At 42.6% G+C, this 25,771-nt stretch overlaps 1 long non-coding RNA gene across 1 annotated transcript in view; it reads left to right on the top strand.

Moving 5' to 3' along the window:
* The window catches only part of LOC139760322 (uncharacterized), a 350,651-nt gene that overhangs the window by 149,113 nt on the left and 175,767 nt on the right, over positions 1–25,771 (top strand). The gene's annotated exons all lie outside the window — the stretch shown is intronic.

Here is a 25,771-nt window from a genome sequence, read left to right as displayed (position 1 = left end):
TCGTTGGGAGGTGGTGGAGTTGGGTCGTCAGGAAGGGAGGGGTGAGGGAGACGGAGAGGGTCCTCTGCTATGGTTAACTCCGACAGCGTCAGATGTCGGGGTCGATGCCGTCGTGGTTTGCCCGACAGACCCGTCCACCATCCGTCAGCCTCTCAGAATGAACGCTGGAGACGAAGCCTTTATGGAGATGAGACCTACTTGTGCTTGTGTGTGTGTGTGTGTGTGTGTGTGTGTGTGTGTGTGTGGTTCCGTATTCTTGTGTTGAATGATATTCACTCGTATGTGTAGTTTGAGTTGCTTTCTATGGACGCTCTTGCACATACGTACATGTGTATGTGTTTATATGTGTGTATGTGTGCGTATGATGGCGTGTATGTACATATGTGTGTGTGTGTGTGTGTGTGTGTGTGTGTGTGTGTGTGTGTGTATTATGAATTATAGCGTGTATGTATGTATATGTACACGTGTGTATGTATATGGTGTGTGTATATGTGTGTGTGTGTGTGTGTGTGTGTGTGTGTGTGTGTGTGTGTGTGTGTGTGTACGTGCGTGCGTGCGTGCGTTGCATGGCGCGTCCTGGCCTGGTGGACTCGCTTAAGCACCTCTGTGGACACCTGCCAATCACCGAGCTCACTTGGGTGTTCGTGCCCTTAAGCGCTTTCCTGGAATTCTGGGGTCGAGGCAAGGCTCAGTGTGTTGAGGCTTCGGAGGCATAACTTCATATTGAAAATAGTGGAATGTTGTCCACTTTGCCGTGTCTGTCTGTCTGTACCGAGTATGTGTGTGTGTGTGTGTGTGTGTGTGTGTGTGTGTGTGTGTCCTCATTCACTTTGAATGGCGTCATGAAGAAGAAAGCGATAGATGAATGCAAGAGCGACTAGAAACCTTTTACGTGAATCTCTCTCTCTCTCTCTCTCTCTCTCTCTCTCTCTCTCTCTCTCTCTCTCTCTCTCTCTCTCTCTCTCTCTCTCTCTCGCACAGATCGAGATTGAAGGAATTTCTCAATCTGATCGAGAGAGAGAGAGAGAGAGAGAGAGAGAGAGAGAGAGAGAGAGGAGGGGAGTTAGGGGGTTGTGGGGGTTGAGGAGGTGGGGGGGGGGGGGGAGGAACAGCAACAGAGCTGAAGGCATTACATCGGCGGGTAAAAACAGTCCACTGAACCACTGACGCCCTAATGTGTGTCATCTGACTCATGATAATAAAAGGAACATAGACGAGAGAGAGAGAGAGAGAGAGAGAGAGAGAGAGAGAGAGAGAGAATTACAGCGACAGGGCAAGAGGGAGCTAACCAACGACGCCAGGTAAGATAGAAAACCTCGGTTGAAATCCGCGGACGCCTCGACCATGGCTGACAAGGCGTGGACATGGACGGGTTTCTCTCGGGCGGACGGAGGAGGAGGAGGAGGAGGAGGAGGGGAGAACCTCCAATGATTCTTCTTCCAGTTTCGAGACGATGCAGTCGGTAATTTACAGGGGGAGAATTTCGAGAGATACGTCTCTCTCTCTCTCTCTCTCTCTCTCTCTCTCTCTCTCTCTCTCTCTCTCTCTCTCTCTCTCTCTCTCTCTCTAGACTTAAAGTCAGAAAAAGTATTTTTTTTTTCGTGGGGTGAGGGGGGGGAGGCGTATAACATGTGATTGAAAGTATTCAATGATATGCGATGAAAGAAAAACCATTCAATTTCTAATCGTTTTCTTTTTCTTTACGTTAGTTGAGACGAGATGGGCGATTGAATGCCTTAATCATAACCAACCCATTTTATATATATATATATATATATATATATATATATATATATATAGATATAGATATAGATATAGATATATATATATATACCTTAACATAAGTCAGGTACCCATTTAGTCTACCAATCCTTAGGGAAAGAAGAACAGCTGGGTGGACTGTGGACAGACCACCGAAGTCACCAGGAATCGAATCAGTGAGCTGGACCGAGGCTGGCCCATAAACGCATTGCTGCGATCAGGCAATACCAACAGCGACACCAAATATTGATCACATTCAGCTGAACTTTATGTGCCATGTTCTCGAAGTCTTCTCCTCAGCTTTCATAAATTGTACCTCGGCATTCACGTCACAAACAAAATGTTTATAAAACGTATTGGATTCCCCCGCACATCATCTGTCTCGCCTTCTCACTTTTACCACACTGATCTGTGAGTTTCAAATGATATCTTCCAGTGTCACGAACAGCCTCGAAGGGATCCAGTGATCCGTTGTTGTTGTTTGAATGCCTTTGTATTCCTTTGTTGATACAGATTCTCAGAAGTTATACGTATCCGTACAGAGGCTTAGTCTATGTCTCGGGTAGTGTTGGATGCCACGTTGGCTTTGCTCAGTGTAAGCATCGGACATTATCAGACTAAGTTCTTCGAGGTTGATCAAGTGTGAATGAGATCGTTCTAAACGTAGCTTGGAAATACGCGAAAGTTCATATATATATATATATATATATCCCTGGGGATAGGGGAGAAAGAATACTTCCCACGTATTCCCTGCGTGTCGTAGAAGGCGACTAAAAGGGAAGGGAGCGGGGGGCTGGAAATCCTCCCCTCTCAATTTTTTTTTCTTTTTTATTTTCCAAAAGAAGGAACAGAGAAGGGGGCCTGGTGAGGATATTCCCAAAAAGGCCCAGTCCTCTGTTCTTAACGCTACCTCGCTAATGCGGGAAATGGCGAATAGTATGAAAGAAAGAAAAGATATATATATATATAGATATATATATATATATATATATATATATATATATATATATATATATATATATATATATATATTACCTCAGATGTTCTATCTATTATCTTAAGGCTCCCGCAGCACTCAGGAAGCTGGCCACGTCCACTGGTCGGGAGCATAGCTCATAAAGTGTTACGATGTGTGTGTGTCTATGTGTGGAAAATGCAGGGCAATCGAGCAATAAGTGCTCTGTGTCTTCTCCATGGGAGTCGCATCGTGAGCATGAAAGGTACTTGGAAATGTTGAAAAGGTGATCATAGCATTGTAGTAATGGGTGATGTCCAGAGCTTAAGCAAGAGAGTGTGACTCGTGCTTGTCTAGGGAGTGTGGTTCCTGATGGGTGTATGTCTAGGGAGTGTGGTTTCTGAAGGGTGTATGTCTGGGGAGTGTGGTTTCTGAAGGGTGTATGTCTGGGGAGTGTGGTTTCTGAAGGGTGTATGTCTGGGGAGTGTGGTTTCTGAAGGGTGTATGTCTGGGGAGTGTGGTTTCTGAAGGGTGTATGTCTGGGGAGTGTGGTTTCTGAAGGGTGTATGTCTGGGGAGTGTGGTTTCTGAAGGGTGTATGTCTGGCGGGTTAGAGTTTAAAACTTGAGTTGGGAGGTCGGTTGTTTACGAATCGTCGGTTCATTTCATTGTATATGTGTTTTGTCTTGTGTTATATTTAAGGAGTGGGGATTGAGGATGTGTGAGCAGAAGTCAACGGAGTGTGAGGCGAGGGTGAGATTTTTGTTTCTGCTTAGAGGTTGGTGGGTTAGTTAGGTGGTGAGGAGCCCAGGACAGAATGGTGCGACCCTTGAGGACGAGGGTACGACCCATGACCACCATAGCACGACCCTAGAGCATGTCGGTTCGACCCTCGGCCCAACGGTCGTCTGGCCCTGATGTGTGAATATATGTAAACACACACACACACACACACACACACACACACACACACACACGCACACACACACACACATATATATATATATATATATATATATATATATATATATATATATATATATATATATATATATATATATATATATATATATATTTATATATATATATATATATATATATATATATATATATATATATATATATATATATATATATATATATATATATTCTGCTTTGTCGCTGTCTCCCGCGTTTGCGAGGTAGCGCAAGGAAACAGACGAAAGAAATGGCTCAACCCACCCCCATACACATGTATATACATACGTCCACACACGCAAATATACATACCTACACAGCTTTCCATGGTTTACCCCAGACGCTTCACATGCCCTGATTCAATCCACTGACAGCACCTCAACCCCGGTATACCACATCGATCCAATTCACTCTATTCCTTGCCCTCCTTTCACCCTCCTGCATGTTCAGGCCCCGATCACACAAAATCTTTTTCACTCCATCTTTCCACCTCCAATTTGGTGTCCCACTTCTCCTCGTTCCCTCCACCTCCGACACATATATCCTCTTGGTCAATCTTTCCTCACTCATTCTCTCCATGTGCCCAAACCATTTCAAAACACCCTCTTCTGCTCTCTCAACCACGCTCTTTTTATTTCCACACATCTCTCTTACCCTTACGTTACTTACTCGATCAAACCACCTCACACCACACATTGTCCTCAAACATCTCATTTCCAGCACATCCATCCTCCTGCGCACAACTCTATCCATAGCCCACGCCTCGCAACCATACAACATTGTTGGAACCACTATTCCTTCAAACATACCCATTTTTGCTTTCCGAGATAATGTTCTCGACTTCCACACATTCTTCAAGGCTCCCAGAATTTTCGCCCCCTCCCCCACCCTATGATCCACTTCCGCTTCCATGGTTCCATCCGCTGCCAGATCCACTCCCAGATATCTAAAACACTTTACTTCCTCCAGTTTTTCTCCATTCAAACTTACCTCCCAATTGACTTGACCCTCAACCCTACTGTACCTAATAACCTTGCTCTTATTCACATTTACTCTTAACTTTCTTCTTTCACACACTTTACCAAACTCAGTCACCAGCTTCTGCAGTTTCTCACATGAATCAGCCACCAGCGCTGTATCATCAGCGAACAACAACTGACTCACTTCCCAAGCTCTCTCATCCCCAACAGACTTCATACTTGCCCCTCTTTCCAAAACTCTTGCATTCACCTCCCTAACAACCCCATCCATAAACAAATTAAACAACCATGGAGACATCACACACCCCTGCCGCAAACCTACATTCACTGAGAACCAATCACTTTCCTCTCTTCCTACACGTACACATGCCTTACATCCTCGATAAAAACTTTTCACTGCTTCTAACAACTTGCCTCCCACACCATATATTCTTAATACCTTCCACAGAGCATCTCTATCAACTCTATCATATATATATATATATATATATATATATATATATATATATATATATATATATATATATATATATATATATATATTTACATATGTATACATACATAGATAAATATAATAGATGAACAGGAAGATAGATAGATTGAGGAAAGACAGACATAGATAGATAGATAGATAGGTAAATAGGTAGATATAAAAATGAATACATGTATAGCATTGTGTAGTGTGTGTGTGTGTGTGTGTGTGTGTGTGTGTGTGTGTGTGTGTGTGTGTGTGTGTCTGACGTATAAGAGGAGTGATGTGGTAGAGTTAGTCCGCCGGTAGCGGTTCCAGGTAGGATCAACGGCCGCCTGAGATTGATTAGTGAGGAGATCATACTCTCTCTCTCTCTCTCTCTCTCTCTCTCTCTCTCTCTCTCTCTCTCTCTCTCTCTCTCTCTCTCTCTCTCTCTCTCTCTCTCTCTCGTCCTCACGACCACTAAACACACACACAGACTCAGTCAGTAATGGACTCTCGCGGTTGATTAAAACTCGCGAGGATCTAGATGGAAGGTGGGGTTGGGGTGGCTGGGTTGGGTGAGGGGAGCCAGATTTGCCCCCATTCATATGCAAGAAATGCGCCCCACGCAGTGGCCTTGCAACGCTGCAGTAAATCATGACGGTGTGTGTGTGTGTGTGTGTGTGTGTGTGTGTACCGGACGTACACAGACGGGAGCTGAGGTCAGGACTGTAAAGCCAGTTTTTCAGAGATATTCTCTTTGACGTCATGTATCATATTCATGGGGGTCTATTGATACATATAGATAACTAGTTATATGTGACCCTTGGGTTAGGGGAGACAGGATTCTACCTCAGTGTTCCATGCGTGTCGTAGAAGGCGACTAAAGAGGGCGGGAAGGCTAGGGGGCGGCCCAGAAACCCTCCCCTTCTTGTATTTCAATTTCTAAAAGAGGAAACAGATTGAAGGAGCCAAGCAAGGAGTGTTCATCCTCCTCGAAGGCTCAGGCTGGGGTGTCTAAATATGTGTGTATGTAAGCGAGATGAAAAGAGAGAGAGAGAGAGAGAGAGAGAGAGAGAGAGAGAGAGAGAGAGAGAGAGAGAGAGAGAGAGAGGGAGAGAGAGAGAGGTAGTAATTTTCAGGACAGAAATTTGGATGTTCTGGCTTTGAGTGAAAAAAAAAAAGCTGATGGTAAAGGGGAAGAATGGTTTGGAAATGTCTCAGGAGTAAGTCAGGGGTTTTTGAGAAGACAAGAGCTAAAGAAGGGGTAAATATTCCTGAAGCAGGAGTTGTAGGAGTGTGTGAAAGAGTGTAAGGAAGTAAATTCTAGATTGATGTGAGTAAAAATGAAAGTGGGTGGCGAGAGATGGGTGATTATTGGTGCTTATGCACCAGGCCATAAGAAGAAAGATCATGAGATGCAAGTGTTTTGGGAGCAGCTGAATGAGTGTGTTTTGATATACGAGACCGGGTATTAGTGATGGGTGATTTAAATGCGAAGGTAAGTAATGAGGCAACTGAGTGTATAATTAGGGGGGCATTGGGTATCAAGTATTATGAATGGAATGGTGAACAGCTTGTGAAGTTGTGGGCTGAAAAATGACTGATGATTGGGAGTACCTGGTTTGAAAAGAAGGACTCACACACACAGGTATACGTATGTAAGTAGGATGGATGGCCAGCGGACATTATTGGATTTCACAATAATCGATAGGCGTGTAAAAGAGAGGCTTTTGAATGTCAGCACCTCAGATAATCATGTCAATATGGTGGTTACTCATGTCAGCACCCTAGTTAATCATGTCAGGACCGCAGTTAATGATGTCAGCAGTTCAGTTAATCACATCAGCAGTTCAGTTGATCACGTCAGCAGTTCAGTCAGTCACGTCAGCAGTTCAGTCAATCACATCAGCAGTTCAGTTGATCACTTCAGCAGTTCAGTCAACCACGTCAGCAGTTCACTTGATCGTATCAGCAGTTCAGTGTACTACGACAGCACCTCCAGTAACTATGTCAGGGTCACATTAATCATATTACCATCTTCGATAGTCATGTCGTAATTCCAGCTGATACTATCAGCAACTCAGTTAATCAAAGTTAGCATCCCTGGTTAATCACCCCATTTTCTTCGTCAGTGGTATATGTGGTGTGGGGTCCTCGCTTCTAAGTTTCAACCTCACCAGTTCCGTATAGAACAGATCCTTCCCTTATAACCGGGTCCTGGTGTTATTTGCAATAGGTGTGTGTCGTAGAATTTCAGATAACAGGAGAACTGATGGTCTATAACTCACTTATCTGTTAAGGGAGGGATGGTCCTTTTCAACTTATGTTCCTAAGTTATATAGATGGAGACAAGGACAAGGTCTATACAAATTGGATAGCTTTATTGTTGATAAAATTTGTAAACAATTCCCCTTCTTGTCCTCATTATAAGTTTATGATACGCTCTTTGTCTGTCTTGGACAATCACGTGTTTACCAAATGGTGTCCTAGCTACGTCTCTTTGTTGTATATCAGCTGACTAATATATCTTTCTTGTATCTCCCTTGATGATGTGATTATTACACGAAAGTGCACTTGGGAACTTAATCGTGTTTCACTTTTCTTGTGGACTCAAAGGAATATATATATATATATATATATATATATATATATATATATATATATATATATATATATATATATATATATATATATATATATATTTTTTTTTTTTTTTTTTTTTTTTTTATACTTTGTCGCTGTCTCCCGCGTATTGCGAGGTAGCGCAAGGAAACAGACGAAAGAAATGGCCCAACCCCCCCCATACACATGTACATACACACGTCCACACACACAAATATACATACCTACACAGCTTTCCATGGTTTACCCCGGACGCTTCACATGCCTTGATTCAATCCACTGACAGCACGTCAACCCCTGTATACCACATCGCTCCAATTCACTCTATTCCTTGCCCTCCTTTCACCCTCCTGCATGTTCAGGCCCCGATCACACAAAATCTTTTTCACTCCATCTTTCCACCTCCAATTTGGTCTCCCTCTTCTCCTCGTTCCCTCCACCTCCGACACATATATCCTCTTGGTCAATCTTTCCTCACTCATTCTCTCCATGTGCCCAAACCATTTTAAAACACTCTCTTCTGCTCTCTCAACCACGCTCTTTTTATTTCCACACATCTCTCTTACCCTTACGTTACTTACTCGATCAAACCACCTCACACCACACATTGTCCTCAAACATCTCATTTCCAGCACATCCATCCTCCTGCGCACAACTCTATCCATAGCCCACGCCTCGCAACCATACAACATTGTTGGAACTACTATTCCTTCAAACATACCCATTTTTGCTTTCCGGGATAATGTTCTCGACTTCCACACATTTTTCAAGGCTCCCAAAATTTTCGCCCCCTCCCCCACCCTATGATCCACTTCCGCTTCCATGGTTCCATCCGCTGACAGATCCACTCCCAGATATCTAAAACACTTCACTTCCTCCAGTTTTTCACCATTCAAACTCACCTCCCAATATATATGATTTCACTGTAAATGGCTGGGCTAAGGCTATTGCAGAGAGAGAGAGAGAGAGAGAGAGAGAGAGAGAGAGAGAGAGAGTTTGTTCTTTGTTACATCTTTATCAAACCTCAACACCAATGCTGTCAAAATCCACCTTAACAAACCAGTCCACCAACAATCATTTTGATCCCATAGTTAAAACATCTAGGAATTCTCAGGTCATATAACACGTGTTCTGGTTTTTCATGGAAATTTACACTAAAATCTTTACTCAATTTTTAGATAAAATCGAGCGTTCGGAAAATAGATATTAATTTTCTTTTTATTAGAGTAAATCATGTGATTTTTACAACATGCTCATATGTAAGTAAATTATCCCCTAAAACGCTAAGGTGTTTTGTACACAATATGTAAAGTTTTGGATCCGTTAAGTGTAAAGTTTTGGAGCGTTAAGTATCGCCTTGATAATCCTATACATGATTAAATTCACACTACTAATTTTTGCAGGATAATCTATAAGTACGAGGAAGCAGAATCACGTAACTGAGTGTACGAAGGAGCCAGTCAAATGTAATTCTATAAAAAACGAATTTATTTATTATTTTCCATTACTTTTCCCTAAACACGTAAGTTATTTCATAGTTTGTCGTGTTTTTACATTAGTACATTTGATTCTCGATTACGCTCGATTGATATGTATATATATAGGAATACATATTTTTTTCTCTCTTGTTTTTCTATACTGTTCGCCATTTCCCGCGTTAGCGAGATAGCGTTAAGAACAGAAGACTGAGCCTTTGAGGGAATATCCTCACTTAGCGCCCCTCTCTAGTCCTTCTTCTGGAATATTAAAAACGGAAGGGGAGGATTTCCAGCCTCCCGCTCACTCCCCTTTTAGTCACCTTCTACGACACGCAGGGAATACGTGGGAAGTATTCTCTCTCCCCTATCCCCAGGGATAGTAAGGACATGGTCGTCCTGTGTGGTAACTCAGAGGGGCCGAGAGTACGGTCATGGCCGTCCTGTGTGGTAACTCAGAGGGACCGAGAAGAGGGTCACGGTCATCCATGGCGTCCATGAGCGAGTGCACATATCTTGAGCACGTTGCTATGGCACTTCCAGTTGCTGGGTACTTGCTCCATAAAGAAGTTTCAGGAGGTGTGGCGAAACAGCGTTTCCCTTCCTCTCTAAGATGATGGCTATTACAAGATGAGGGGATGTGGTTATGGGCAACAGACACACCAGCAGGTTATAGAGTACTTGCCCTCCCTGGCCATACTGGAGAGTATGACCGTAGCGACTCTATGGTTTTTAAAAGACGGTGGATTTGAGGTTCCGAGGGTGAGGAGGTGTGGCTGCTCACTCAATAGCCGACTCGCTGGAAACAGACGTCGGGATGAGGGATCACTCGGTTCTTCGGGGTTTCTTCTCCTGAGGTACTGCATCCATATCGAAGCTACTCAAGACTCTCAAAGCCTCGGCACATCCGCTCAGACCACCTTGCTTGGACCTTAGGTCTGTGTGGTCTGTGTATCTATGTCTCTGTCTATACCTGTCGTACACCCAGATAGGTCTACGAGGGTGCGTGGAAAAGGTTAAGCCGAGAAGCAATATATCGATCAGGTGGGCTTCGATAGGAGGCAAGCACATCAAAGTAACCAGCTGCTGCTGGTCGGGTTAAGAGCGACCATCTTACGTAACGCAGCGCTTTGTCGCAGATGAAGCAGCTTCCGTCCGTTCCCGAAGATACAAGATGGACTGAGTTCGAGTGAGGAAGTGACTCGTACCTTCCTCACCTAGCTGGACAAGAAGATCTCTCCTGCTTCTCAAAGTGGCCATTGGGGACACAGTCCAGTGTGTCTTAGGATCCAGATCAGATCAGGGTAGATACTTAGTAGAGACCCAGTGGCCTTTACACACCTCGACTGTGACCTTTTGTGGAGAGCGTCCCTGATGCCCACACCCCGAGCTGGAACGGTGGGAACCTTAGCGTATCCAGGAGAAGACGAAGGAAGTGTTCCAGACTCCACGAAGACACAAGATCGACTTGGTATGGTTTGCCGAGGCCAGAGAGCGTACGAGGGCCCATGAAGACTCCTGGAGGAGCGAGGTAACAGCACTTCAGATTTTACCAGGAGTAGGAGGCAGCTGTGACCCCTGCAAGAATGATAGTCCTTGCAAGAGGCCATGGAATGGATCATCCCCTTAAACCACGTACGTACGCGAACCGCTTATTATAAGGGATTAATCTACAGGAGGGTGTGAACAAACCCCTGGAACTGTCCGTAAGCCAGATGGTGGTTCCATACAGCCTGGGGAGAGCCATAATGAGGCCAACAACCGTGGTTGATGGGTGAGACACAGGCAGATGGAGGAGTTCTGACCGAAGGAGAGGAGAGCACATTCCTTTGCATCTACCTGCCTTGCGACCTCTACGAGAAGATATTCCCAAAGGAAAGTCCCGAGAAAAGGTCCTCTGGCGGATTGAATTCATAGTTTTAAAGGTACGGCCGAGCCAAGATCTCACAAGGTGGGACTGGTATCTGCTGACCTTGGTGTAGACGGAGGAACAAGGTGTTCTAAATCAAAGATTCAGTTGAGTGTGGCACAGGCCGTGGTATTGAGCAACAGACGGAAGCTTTAGCCCGTCAGTGAGTGGATGACTTTATCCAGCGTTAGAAGCGAAGCCTCACGCCCGATGTCCGTAAAGTCAGGAGGACCAGACGATGTTTAACGTTTGTTATATCAAAGATCCCACATCTGTGACAGGTTTCCTTAATTCCCTTCTCCTTGCTTATTGGATAAGGCAAGCAGGAACGTCCAGGGTTTATTTCACTTCATTCACTATGTGCCCGCACTGTCAGAGAGTCACTGGTGTATTAAAGTACCTCTGGATCGAAGACGTGGAGGAAAAAGGATCGGTGTCAGAACGACTCAATGAAATGTGCCGGACCCGAGAAGAACTCCTGATGAAGACGACGCGACCGACTCGCGAGCAGTTGTCTATATCAGCTGGTCCACAAGAGTGAGACCCACCCACTCCAGAACCATGAAGGTACATGATGTAGTGTGTGTTAGATTTGCCTCGTATCTCAACAACTTCCTTCCTCTCCAGTAAACAAAGCCTCTGAACATTATTACAACAGGAAGTTTATTTTTGATGATGATATCGAGTGGATCTTGTGGAACCGAAGGATTGTCTTTCATATTAACTTGAGGGAGGAAATGATGGAGAAGAAGAATTAGGATGTTTGATGTGAGTGTGGTTATGAGAAGAGAGGCCGACGATGTTCCCTGCTACTGTGGCACAATACGTAGCTCACATGTCCATAGGAAGCAGCGAAGTTCCCAAAAACTAAAATGTCCTCGACTCTGCAGAAAAAAAGATTTGTGAGGAGAGCAAGGGGAAGTGTTCCCAGACCCTGTTTACCAGCTTTCAGGGCCTAGTAGACAGCAGGCGTCTCATTACCAGCAATGGACCACTGGAGCAGAGACTTTTCCCTCTCCTCCTCCATAAGCAAGTTGAATCTGAGGGACGAGATGAGAGGATGGCAGACCTCAGCATAAATTACTGCCCCGCGTAACTCTTCATCCCTCGTCATGGTGACCAAAACCTGACGGGTGCGGTCCGTTTTAGGAGGTAACATTATTGACCCAACTTCATCACCACCGTTCCGGGCACATAACCTATCTTCTCCTCTGCAAAGGAAGTCTTCCCAAAGCTTTTAAGAGACTGAAATAACATCGTTGTTGGCCAGGCTGTGAAGATGCGAGCTGTTGATGAAGCCCTATAAGACGTGTTATAAGGGCCTGCTACAGTGAGTCCCTGAAGCAATGAACTGAGAGAAGAGAAGGTACATATCGTGGATCATCTTCACAGAGGGAAGTGGGAAGGTGCCAGGCCCTGGATGAGATTTTCTCTTAAATGACCTCAGATTAATATCGATGATTCAACCTGAAGTCTTCTACTGAGGCCCATCCGCTCACAGAGCCTTTGGGAAAACCTCCCCGGAGTCAGGTGCAACGAGACCCAAGAGAAGTCAGGTGGGAGGAGACCTTAAAGAATTCCCACCTCAACTCAAATCTCATCCCTCAAGCTTTCCAGCTCAGCTGGTCATCATTATCACCCCCCTCGCGTTCAACCTTCAACCAGTTTTCCCCTCTTATGCTCCTGTATCATAATAACCATCTGAGTTATCATATACTTACTACCCCGTACGAACGAATCATCTGCTCCATCCTAAGAGACGCCTCACCACCCCCTTCTTGTCATGACATACACCACCTCCTAATCAGTTCATCCAAGCTGTTTTTACTCTGCTGGCCGCATAACCCACATACCCATTCACCCTTCAGCCATCTCTGATCTCATTTCCATGTTCTCCAGCCAGTCATTTTTTTTTTCTATACCCGTTTAAGTGTCATTCTCAGAGCAGGTGACACTGATCCCTCTGCGAACTCCATCTGCCGACCGACGTCATTGCTTCGTCACCACTCCTCGAACCCTGGCGGTGAGGTACTCTGTCCAGAGCCAATATCTGCGTGTGTGTGTGTGTGTGTGTGTGTGTGTGTGTGTGGGAGGGGGGGTTCGCTGACTCTCCATCTAAATCATCGTTGAATCCGTACTTTCTTGGTCCTCTCTGTAGCCCCCCACCGTTTCCTTCTGTCAGCCGTAAAGTCAATTTTCTAGTTAGAACTTTCCCCTCAGCCCACCTTTATCGAGTTCGATCAAGCTGCTCCTACACCTGGCTCATCCCTAGATGCATGACTGAAAAAGAGCCAGCGACTGTTCTAGCCAGCGCTCACACACACACACACACACACACACACACACACACACACACACACACACTGACCTGTAGCAATACTTACACTGAGAATACCCATGTGTCATTTCGTTCACAGATATGCATATGGCGACATTATTATCATTATTATTATTATTATTATTATTATTATTATTATTATTATTATTATTATTATTTTTATTATTATTATTATTATTATTATTATTATTATTATTATTATTATTATTATTACACACAGGTGGTTTTTAACAATCCTATAATTTCAGTATTCTAATAATCCTATAATTTCAGTATTCTAATAATCCTATAATTTCAGTATCCTAATAATCCTATAATTTCAGTATCCTAATCATCCTATAATTTCAGTATCCTAATTATCCTATAATTTCAGTATCCTAATAATCCTATAATTTCAGTATCCTAATAATCCTATGATTTCAGTATCCTAATCCTGTAATTTCAGTATTCTAATAATCCTATAATTTCAGTATTCTATCTCTGTTATCATTCGTTAAATCGTCGGCAAATTATCAGACGAATTCTCCCAATTAATTATATCGTTCAAGGGAGAGAGATACGGGTCAGTGAAGCTGCTATTGCCTTATCTGTACTACTGACGGACATAATCATGGAAATAAAAGCCGGATGTCCTGTGTTCTTTGCCGTTCAGCCTTACACGATAGGAAAAAAAATTATGTATATGACGAATGTTGAACCTATTTTTTTTTTCTAGTATTCACAGCATCTTATCATGGTTCATCCTGGAGTTATATCCAAAGAATTTGATTATCTCTTTTTGATTACGAATTATCTTACGAGTCAGCGATTACGAGTTATCTACGAGTCAGCGATTACGAATTATCTTACGAGTCAGCGATTACGAATTATCTTACGAGTCAGCGAATTTGATTATCTTTTTTTTATAACGATTTATCTTACGAGTCAACTTTATCTGTTAGATGATATTATTGGAACCGAGAGTACAAGGTTCCATCCTATCTTACTCTTCATTTCAGACAATGATAAGAAAAAGATCATTTTGAGTGGAGAGAATGTGTTAGTTTGGCCTTCCCACACGCAGTGTTAAGTGGAGGGAATGTGTTAGTCAGGCCTTCCCACACGCAGTGTTAAGTGGAGGGAATGTGTTAGTTTGGCCTTCCCACACGCAGTGTTAAGTGGAGGGAATGTGTTAGTCTGGCCCTCCCACACGCAGTGTTAAGTGGAGGGAATGTGTTAGTTTGGCCTTCCCATACGCAGTGGTAAGTGGAGGGAATGTGTTAGTCAGGCCTTCCCACACACTGTGTTAAGTGGAGGGAATGTGTTAGTCTGGCCTTCCCACACGCAGTGTTAAGTGGAGGGAATGTGTTAGTTTGGCCTTCCCACACGCAGTGTTAAGTGGAGGGAATGTGTTAGTCAGGCCTTCCCACACGCAGTGTTAAGTGGAGGGAATGTGTTAGTTTGGCCTTCCCACACGCAGTGGTAAGTGGAGGGAATGTGTTAGTTTGGCCTTCCCACACGCAGTGTTAAGTGGAGGGAATGTGTTAGTCCGGCCTCTCCCCTGCGTGTGGCGCCATTAATCAAGGAATTAAGGCGTATATGACGTCTGTGTCTCTCTCTCTTTGGCTGGGGCATCTGTGTCATCAAGGGAGGGTAATTACGTGGGTAATTTTCGTTGCCTTCATGCGGGTTCTCCGGGTCAAGAAAACAGAAAACGCTGGAAATGTTCAATATGTTTTTACTCACCTCGCAAACACACTCGTCCCATTATAAACTCATTCTTCTTAGGTTATATTCCTTCACTTCATACGAAACTCTCAGTCATAGTATATATATATGTAGTTTTTTGAACCATAACGTCACTTATTTTGATAAATAAAAAACACGTAGAAGATATAGAGGAGAACAGAAAGATAGAAAAGACACTTCTGGTCATAAAAGAGCGAGGAGGAATATAGAGAAAAGGGAGAGTTGAGAGAGAGAGAGAGAGAGAGAGAGAGAGAGAGAGAGAGAGAGAAAGAGAGAGAGAGAGAATAAGAGAGAGAGAGAGAGAGAGAGAGAGAGAGAGAGAGAGAGAGAGAGAGAGAGAGAGTTTTGAATACTCATTACGCATTTCTCTTTCTCTCTCTCTCTCCCTCGTAGCGTTGCGTGCCCGACCTCATCCATCAGGAGTGAAAATCATACGGGATCTTTTTGTGTCTTTCCTCTGCTAATGTCTGTGTGACTCCATCCATCAGCGGGACCAAACCACACGGCGAGGGGATAAAATATTGGTGCTGATTATTGGTGAGCCCAAGAGAAGGAGGAACCACACAACCCACCCTCCCTCCCTCCTCTCTGTAATTGCTTGCCTCGGCTTGTTGCTCCGAGGCTAGAGGAAGCCTTACTCTCTCTCTCTCTCTCTCTCTCTCTCTCTCTCTCTCTCTCTCTCTCTCTCTCTCTCTCTCTCTCTCTCTCTCTCTCTCTTATTCTCTCTCTCTCAGCTCTCGTTTCTCTCTCTCTCTCTCTCTCTCTCTCTCTCTCTCTCTCTCTCTCTCTCTCTCTCTCTCTCTCTCTCTCTCTCTCTCTCTCGTCCATCACGACGGCGTAAGCCATCTCCGACAAAATGTCGCCCCGCTTTTTTTTCCCTCTTCTTCCAAGTCTCAGTATATACGCCGGCGTAGATGGACGACACATTGACGGAGGATAAGAATAGTTGACTCCTCTGTGTGTTGACTTGTGGTCCAAGCTTACTGAAGTGATGTTCAGTGCTGCGGAAGCGTACGCATACACAGCTTGACCATACGCAGATGAAGACACAAAACTGTTGCGTGCGTATATATATATATATATATATATATATATATATATATATATATATATATATATATATATATATACCTCGCGCGGGGGGGCGTGGTGTTTCATGTGTGGCGGGATGGCGACAGGAATGGATGAAGGCAGCAGGTATGAATATGTACATGCTTATATATGTATATGTCTGTATATGTATATGTATGTATACGTTGAAGTGTATAAGTGCGTGTGTGGCGTTTATGTATATACATGTGTATGTGGGTGGGTTGGGCCATTCTTTCGTCTGTTTCCTTGCGCTACCTCGCTAACGCGGGAGACAGCGACTAAGTATGATAAAAAAGTAATATATATATATATATATATATATATATATATATATATATATATATATATATATATATATATACATATATATTCATATATACATACACACGTATATATACATATATTCCAGGATGAACGACTGGGTTGGTTAAGTTGTTTAGTGATACACATTTCTTACTCATAATGACGCACTTGGCATTGCCACAAGATACGCCAGTCATGGCTATCTCGGATGAAACTGAAGGAAATTTCTGTGAAAAAAAAAAAACGAAAGAAGTGTTGTAGTGATGGCCGGAGCCAAACCACAACCTCCGTGTCAGTAGGTTGTAGACAGCAGCCTCGTCCAGGGATGTACAACCTTGCTTACTTAGGAGTGTTCAACTGATGGTTGGGATTACCTTATAACCTCCGTTATCTCTTTCAGTAGAAATAAACTACCAAGCCAGACCCCGAAATCATTTCCTTACGTACACTCACGATCCAATTTTGATTTCTACCACTCGTATTGACCACTTCTCTGTTTCTTACATTTCCTCTTTCGCTTTTCTTTATCTCCTCCTAAGGCCAGCTGGCCTTGAAGAAGAACTCTACCCATGAGCTGAGACTTTGAGTAAATAGACTGAGACTTAGGAGAAATATCCTCACTTGGCCCCCTTCTCTGTTCCTTCTTTTGGAAAAATAAAAACTGGAGGAGAGGATTTCCAGCCCCTCCCTCCCCGCTCCCTCCCCTTTTAGTCGCCTTCTACGACGCGTGGGGCATACGTGGGAAGTATTCTTTCTCCCCTATCCCCAGAAATAATATATATATATAATATATATATATATATATATATATATATATAGATAGATAGATAGATAGATATATAGATAAATAGATAGATAGATATAGATATATATATATATATATATATATATATATATATATATATATATATATATATATATATCTATAACGAGTTAATCTCCAATAAAGAAAAGGGAGATGTTGACAAGAAACGGCCCAATAAAAGACAGATTAAACAAGCCATGAACAGCGTGTAAAAGAACATCTAAACCCAACATTGAATAGAATACAAATACAAGAGACATACAGTGGAAATAATGAAAGGACCAAAAAGAAAACGGAATGAAAGTGACAAAATGCAAAATACAGTGATAAACGAAGGAGGAAGACACTCTCCATCACGCGAATGAGAAGGAAGGGAGGGAGAGAGAGAGAGAGTGCAAGTGCAATTAGGGTCTACACCAATTACAATCATGCTGAAGACTGCTTTGGTCTCAGTAATGACCCTAATTGTCCTCTGAGAGTCCTAGATGATAGTCTCACCTCTCGAGTTATCCTTGTGTGTGTGTGTGTGTGTGTGTGTGTGTGTGTGTGTGTGTGTGTGTCGTTTCTTTTTTTTCTAATCATCATTAGAATTTACATCATCTTCAATGTCTTCATCTTACACCAGGTTTGGTAAGGATGGAAAGATGTTTCCAAAAGACCGGGTGATTTACAGTCAGGTGACACTAGAACGCTGAGGTTTACAGTTTTACGTAAACCGATGAGATTTACTTACGTAAACCACGGTCAATGAAGGTTTACCTAAGAGATGCATGGTCAACTAGGCAAGGTTTTTTGAGCCAGACCAACCTTAGTGAGCCAGCCAAGTACACATTTTATCGACCCCCTAGGGGGAGATGAGCAGCTAGGGTTGACTGTGGACCGACTGCCGGAACCAGGATTCGAACCTATGCCCTCGACCCTGGGCGGGGCCCGTGAATACGTCACGGTCAGGAATGCTGACTGTTACACCCCTGGAGTTGACGTAATGTTTCCCATCATATCTTATCCCGTGACGAAACACCTACACTAGTGAACCCTTAAGGCTGAGCAGGACTTTACTGGCCTTGGTTCTATCCCCCGGGGCGGCGGCATGGCACGTTGCAGTCTACCCAACTGTTCATCCTCCCTTACTCTGGTTGGTAGACAAGTGGGTACCAACTTGGGCTGCTGGGGTAAGGCACCACAGCTGTGAGAGGCCCAGTCAGCCAACACCTTGTGACTCGACTCGAGTTAACCCAGGGGGTGTCCATGTCCGGGGACATGGTGGCCCTCACTGACAGGCCTAATGAGCTTACTACTACGACTACGACTACGACTACTACTATTACTACTACGACTACTGCTACTACTACTACTACTACTACTACTACTACTACTACTACTACTGCTGCTGCTGCTGCTGCTGCTACTATTACTGCTACTACTACTACTACTACTACTACTACTACTACTACTACTACTACTACTACTACTACTACTACTACTACTATTACTACTACTACTACTACTACTACTACTACTACTACTGCTGCTGCTAAAAACCACAACCCAAAAATGAAGGAGAGCAACCCTGCCTGATACATCTCCAACGCTGATGAACCACACTCCACCATGTGTCCCGAAGCAATAGTAGCAAGAGTGATGTCATCTGTATGTGATCACCTGACACACGTCCTCGTCTGCCTGGCCAACCTCTCGTCCGTTCTTATCATATTAGTCATATGAGAAGCTTATTACCTGTTCACTGTCCACTGATGTGATGGTCAAGCATTTATGGAGCAATCAAGCGACATAGTTTCTAGATTAGGTTAGACGGAGCAGGTAACTGAATGGCCTAATCTTATATATATATATATATATATATATATATATATATATATATATATATATATATATATATATATATATATGTGTGTGTGTGTGTGTGTGTGTGTGTGTGTTCTTATCAGTCCTATATATAATTGACCTACGACACGTTCTCTTGTATCATTATAGTATAAGAATGAACATGTACGACAAAATCAAAGCAGTTGATGTTATTTACCTAAATTTTCCCCTCCCAAAATATAAAACTTTTCAGTGAGGTTCACCAACAAACGTTGAATCACATGGCCATGACGGGGTTGTGCTGTCCGTCAACAAGGGGAGGTGGTTGATGGTCAAGGCTCAGGATATGGTCGGGCGTAACTAGTGTGTGTGGGGGTGCCACCCTTTGGCGAGGCTGGGTCTTTGAGACGACTGGAGACTCGTCCAAGAGAGCTTGTCTCACCCCAAAAAGGGAAGTCTACATATCCCTGCTCCTGGAAGTGGCGCAGCCCTGGGCTACAGGAACCATGGGAGAGGCCTTGGATAACGCCAGGGCTCCGCCATAGAGATGTGGTAATGATGAAGAAGTATATGCATATATTATAGTATGTCAGTGTTACCGGACTCCACCTGCAAGAGTCTGCGCTGCGGGTGAAAAGTGACATTTCGGAAGATTTTTACCCATTGTCAGCTGACGAGATGGAGTCCAGTCGTAATTGAGAATCTCCTCGTTCCAAAGGATTCCATCATATCCCTCCTCCTGATTGCAGCGCAGCCCCGAAAGTGCATGAGCCCCGTACACGGGGACCAGAAGGTATAGAAACGACATAATAAATGTTGTAATGTATGTTTGTATTTGTTAGTACCAGTTGAGGAGGGCTCTCCATGGCCCGAAACTGTATAGAAATCTCTCTCTCGTATCTCATTCCTCTCTCTCTCTCTCTCTCTCTCTCTCTCTCTCTCTCTCTCTCTCTCTCTCTCTTCGTTGTATATCAGCTGACAGCTATATTTCTCTCTTGTGTCTCCGCTGATGGTGTGATTATTACACGAAAGTGCACTTGGGAACTTATCGTGTTTCATTTTCCTCGTGGACTCATAGGAATATATATATATATATATATATATATATATATATATATATATATATATATATATATATATATATATATATATATATGAAGGTGAAATCGCACTACAGTGGGAGTTCATACAATTTTATATAATTGAACTTGGTTTATAAAGATTGGTGTTGGACGGCGGGAATCAAATGTGATGTTGAGATTTCAATAACTTTGTGAAGTACCGGAACCTGATGAGGTGGATTGTCTTCACGAAACATGTCTTGCCATATATATAGAAAAATTACATGTTAAATACAATTGTATGAACTCCTACTGAAGTGCGATTTCACATCCATATATATATATATATATATATATATATATATATATATATATATATATATATATATATATATATATATATATATATATATGTCATACATATTCGCCATTTCCCGCGTTAGCGAGGTAGCGTTAAGAACAGAAGACAGAGCCTCAGAGGAAATATCCCAACTTGGCCCCCTTCTCTGTTCCTTTTTTTGGAAAAGTGAAAAAGAGAGGGGATGATTTCCAGCCACCCGCTCCCTCCCCTTTTAGTCGCCTTCTACGACACGCAGGGAATACGTGGGAAGTATTCTTTCTCCCCTATCCCCAGGGAGACAGCGACAAAGTATAATAGATAGTGGCCATGAAAATAGATAGTGACCATGAAATAGATAGTGACCATGGAAATAGATAGTGACCATGAAATAGATAGTGACCATGGAGTAGTGACAGTGACCATGGAGTCCACAGTGACGATCAAAACAATGATGCCGAGAATGATGATAATGACCCTGGTCACGGGTGATTAGGTTGATAATGGTAGGGTCAACGGTCATGATGATTGTGGTGATTACAGTGACGTCACAACCAATGATAGTTTAGCTTTGGATGATTATTATTATAGTAGGTTAGTTGAGCGTGGTTGTGTGGGTTATTGACGCTTGTGATGAAGTGTGCTGACCGTGGTGATGGTTGTGATGGTGAGGTGATAAGACTGGTTAACTGTATTGTCTGTAATTATGATGATATTGATCATCATGATGAAGATAATAATGATAATGATAATAATGATAATAATAATGATAATGATAATAATAGTAATAATAATGATTATAAATGATATTGATAATAATGATACTGTAATGATAATAATGATAGAATAATAATAATAATAATAATAATAATAATAATAATAATAATAGTAGTAATAATAATAATGACAATAATAATGATGATAGTAATAATAATAATAATAATAATAATAATAACAATGATAATGATAATGATTATGTCAATAATAATTATTGTAATTATAATCATGATAATAATAGTAGTTATAATAATAACAATTTTAATAATAGTGATCGTGCTAATAATGATGGTAAAATGATGATATTAATGATAATGACGATAATGATAATAGTAATAATAGTAATAAGGATATTGGTTATAATATTGATAATACTAATAGTGAAAATAATAATGAAAATAATAATAATAATAATAATATAATAATGATAATAATAATAATAATAATAATAATGATAATAATAGTAATAATAATAATAATAATAATAATGATAATGATAATAATAATAATGATAATATTAATAATAATAATGATGATAATTATAATAATAATAATAATAAGAAGAAGAAGAAGAAGAAGAAGAAGATAGAGGAAACAGTAATATAATTGATAATAATGATAATGATAATAGTAATGATAATTATAATGATAATAATAATGATGATGATAATAATGATAATAGCAATGATAATGATAGTAGTAGTAGTAGTAGTAGTAGTAGTAGTAGTAGTATGATAAATATTAATTTCTTTAGTATTAGTTCATATTATTGTTCATGATTATACTGAAAATAATAATGATAATAGAAATTCGCCATTTCCCGCGTTAGCGAGGAAATGGCGAATAGTTTAAAAGAAAAAAAAAAGAAATGATAATAATAATAGTATTGTTAATAATGATTATAATAATAATAATGATAATAACCATAATAATAATAATAATAATAATAATAATAATATAATGATAATGGTGATGATGATAATAATAGTAATAATGATAATAATGATAATAGTAATGATAATAATAATGATAATAATAATAGTAATAATGTTAATGATAACATTGATGATAGTAATAATAATAACAACAATAATAATAGTAATAATAAGAGTAATAATATAAATGATAATAACAACAACAACAATAATATTGACAATAATAACCCCTGGATATCGGTAAGGTCACCACTTGGCTGTTATTGATCTCACAACTGTATTATTTCCCCCGGCGGTAATTTTGTAATTTCTCAATGAAAATAGTTCTTCCTTTGGCGTACCGCAAGGATGATCTTCACGTACAAGATGTCTTTGCTAATTGTCTCCAAGGGCAGGAGCCATTCTCTCTCTCTCTCTCTCTCTCTCTCTCTCTCTCTATATATATATATATATATATATATATATATATATATATATATATATATATATCTTCTTAGATGCAATTTAGAATCCTCGTCTAAGGAGGGATACGTTTCTTCTTCGATGTATATCAACTGATTGTTATATCAACTGATTTGTTATATTTTTTTCTTGTGTCTCCCCTGATGATGTGATTATTACACGAAAGTGCACTTGGGAACTTGTCGTGTTTCATATCCCCGTGGACTCATAGGAATATATATATATATATATATATATATATATATATATATATATATATATATGTGTGTGTGTGTGTGTGTGTGTGTACCACTGGAAACTGAATTCGATTTATCAGTTCCAAATACGATATTTTTTATTATTATTGTTATATTCTGTGGTAATTTCGTGACCTTATTATGAACCTGGTTGACCTGAGGTGTGTTTGGGAAGGGTGGACAGTATAGATTAACATAATCGGGTCATAATTATCGAATTAATTGCTCTTCTTAGTTTATCGCAATTGATCGTTTTGATCTGAAAGAAAATGGTCTTAGGTGACCGTGTGGATTAATGATGATTGGGGAAGAGAAGATGGATACGGATGGGGGAGAAAGATGCTAGTGATGGGGAGAAAGATAGTCTAGTGATGGGGAGAAAGATACAAGTGATGGGGGAAGATACAAGTGACGGAGAGAAAGATATTACTGATGGAGAAAGATGCTAGTGATGGGGGGAAAGATTCTATTGATGGGGAGAAAGATACTAGTGATGGGAGAAAGGTATTAGTGATCGGGAGAAAGATACTAGTGATGGGGAGAAAGATACTAGTGATGGGAGAAAGATACTAGTGATGGGGGAAAGATACTAGTGATGGGGAAAAGATACTAGTGATGGGGAGAAAGGGGCGAAAGATACTAGTGATGGGGGAAAGATACCAGTGATGGGGAAAAGATACTAGTGATGGGGAGAAAGGGGCGAAAGATACTAGTGATGGGGAGAAAGATACTAGTGATGGGGCGAAAGCTCTACCGCAACCCAGGGAAGGAAGGACCGGCCATGGTTGTAACAGACGATTGCGAGTGTGGCGGATTCGTAATGTTATAATTAATAACACTTGTTATAGCTTGCGGTTGTGATGGTTGTACACTGCAGAGGCCGATGGTGAAGCCCCGTGATGGTGAGAGAGAGAGAGAGAGAGAGAGAGAGAGAGAGAGAGAGAGAGAGAGAGAGGGAATGAGTGAGTTTGGTGAGTGTGATGAGGAGGACTGATGATGCCACAGGAATTGAGGATCGTGAGTAAGGTGATGAGTACGATGATGGTCGTGTGCGTGATGGTGAGTGTATATGATCCCGATGGTGACGGTGATGATGGTGACGATGGTGATGGTGATGATGGTGACGATGATGATGGTGACGCACAACAACAACGAAGGCTAATCAAAGATGGTGACCGTGTTATTTGTCTCTGAATTCCCCGGAGATTCGATGGCGTCCATGGAGGGGGGGCGGCCACAAGCCATCTACTCCTGTGTGACTAAAGTCTCTCCTGACGACGGGTTGCGACGTGGCTCCTCCTCCTGACGAAGTGGCGGCCGTGGCTGCCCCGTGTCAAGGAGGCGGCAAGAGGCGAGGGAGACAGGCCAGACTGACGCCATAATGGTTGTTGCCAGAACCTCCCCCACAGGCCGAGATGAGCGCCCCCCCGCTGCGCACGCCCGTGCTGGCATCTAGCGGCCGGGCCTCGCACCCCGCCCCCACACCCAGCCAGTCGCCCGTCCCGTATTGTCATTCAATGTCGCTTCTCACGCGTTCTTTTACGGCCGGGGAGCCAATGAGAGGCCCCTCAGCAGCCGGGTAGGACGCACTTGCTCCCCAGGAACCCCGACGACGGAAAGGAAATTCATTATGCAGCAAAGCGGACATCAGGTGAGCCAATTCCCAGCTGGAGCGAGGAGCGAGCTAAAGATCCGGCGGTGATTTGCCTCCTGATTGGCCGGGGAGGCCGGGGTCCTCGGCTCCCATTGGCCGAGGGGAAGATTTATGGGACGCAGGCGATCTACCCAATGCTGATCACACCCATGCAGCGGTGGGAGGAGGAGGAGGAGGAGGAGGAGGAGGGTGTACTGCACGGAGGAGGAGGAGGTGGAGGAGGAGGAAGAGGAGGAAGAGGAACGCAAGCGATAAAAGATGAGAATATAGCGGAAGAACCTCCGGGGCGGCGATGCTTGGGTAGACCGCAGGACACAACAATAATACTCAGTTGTGAAATCTTTTTTTTTTTTTGAAATGGAAAGAAAAAAGGAAAGAGAAAAATAGCTTTTTCGATTTTTTCCCCGTCGCTTGTCGTCCGACGGGCGGGCGATGATGCCTTTCGTCGACCTCCCTCGCATCAGCACGGCACGAAATCTTTCCTTCATATATATATAAATAGATACTCAGGGAACGGCATCTACGTAGCTCCGCCCCAGGAGCAGGGAGGGAGATGACTAGAACACAGAGGAGGGAAAGAAGAAATGGCCCTTGATGCATCTGGCGGAGGGAGAGGCCCGACATCAGCGCCACCGCAGGGGAGGAGGGAGGTCCTGGCGCATCAGGAACAGGTAGTAACACATGAGGGAAATCGTTCCGTTAGCGTAGGAGACCATCAAGTGGTGTGCCGTGCCGCCCCCCGCTCGCCGATCACCTACCTATCTAGTCTTGTGGGTTATTTAGGAAGGAGTGGGAGGTGGGTGGCTGGGTCAGCGAAAGAGGAGGAGGAGGAGGAGGAGGGCCTCTCTCTCTCTCTCTCTCTCTCTCTCTCTCTCTCTCTCTCTCTCTCTCTCTCTCTCTCTCTCTCCCGTATCTATGTTTATCGGTGTAGCGAATTTCCTGCTTATTCTTATTCGTAAAGATCGCGTGGGTGAGGTAGATCAGGGATGAAGATGGCGGTATACACACACACACACACACACGCACACACGCGCGCGCGCGCAGGGACTCTATACGCGCCGTCTTAAGACAAGCGGAGGAGGAGAGGAGCGGGAAAGGGGT

This window comes from Panulirus ornatus, chromosome 3 (assembly GCF_036320965.1).
Source record: "Panulirus ornatus isolate Po-2019 chromosome 3, ASM3632096v1, whole genome shotgun sequence".
NCBI classification, from domain to species: Eukaryota; Metazoa; Arthropoda; class Malacostraca; order Decapoda; family Palinuridae; genus Panulirus; species Panulirus ornatus.
This window is presented reverse-complemented; position numbering and strand designations above follow the sequence as displayed.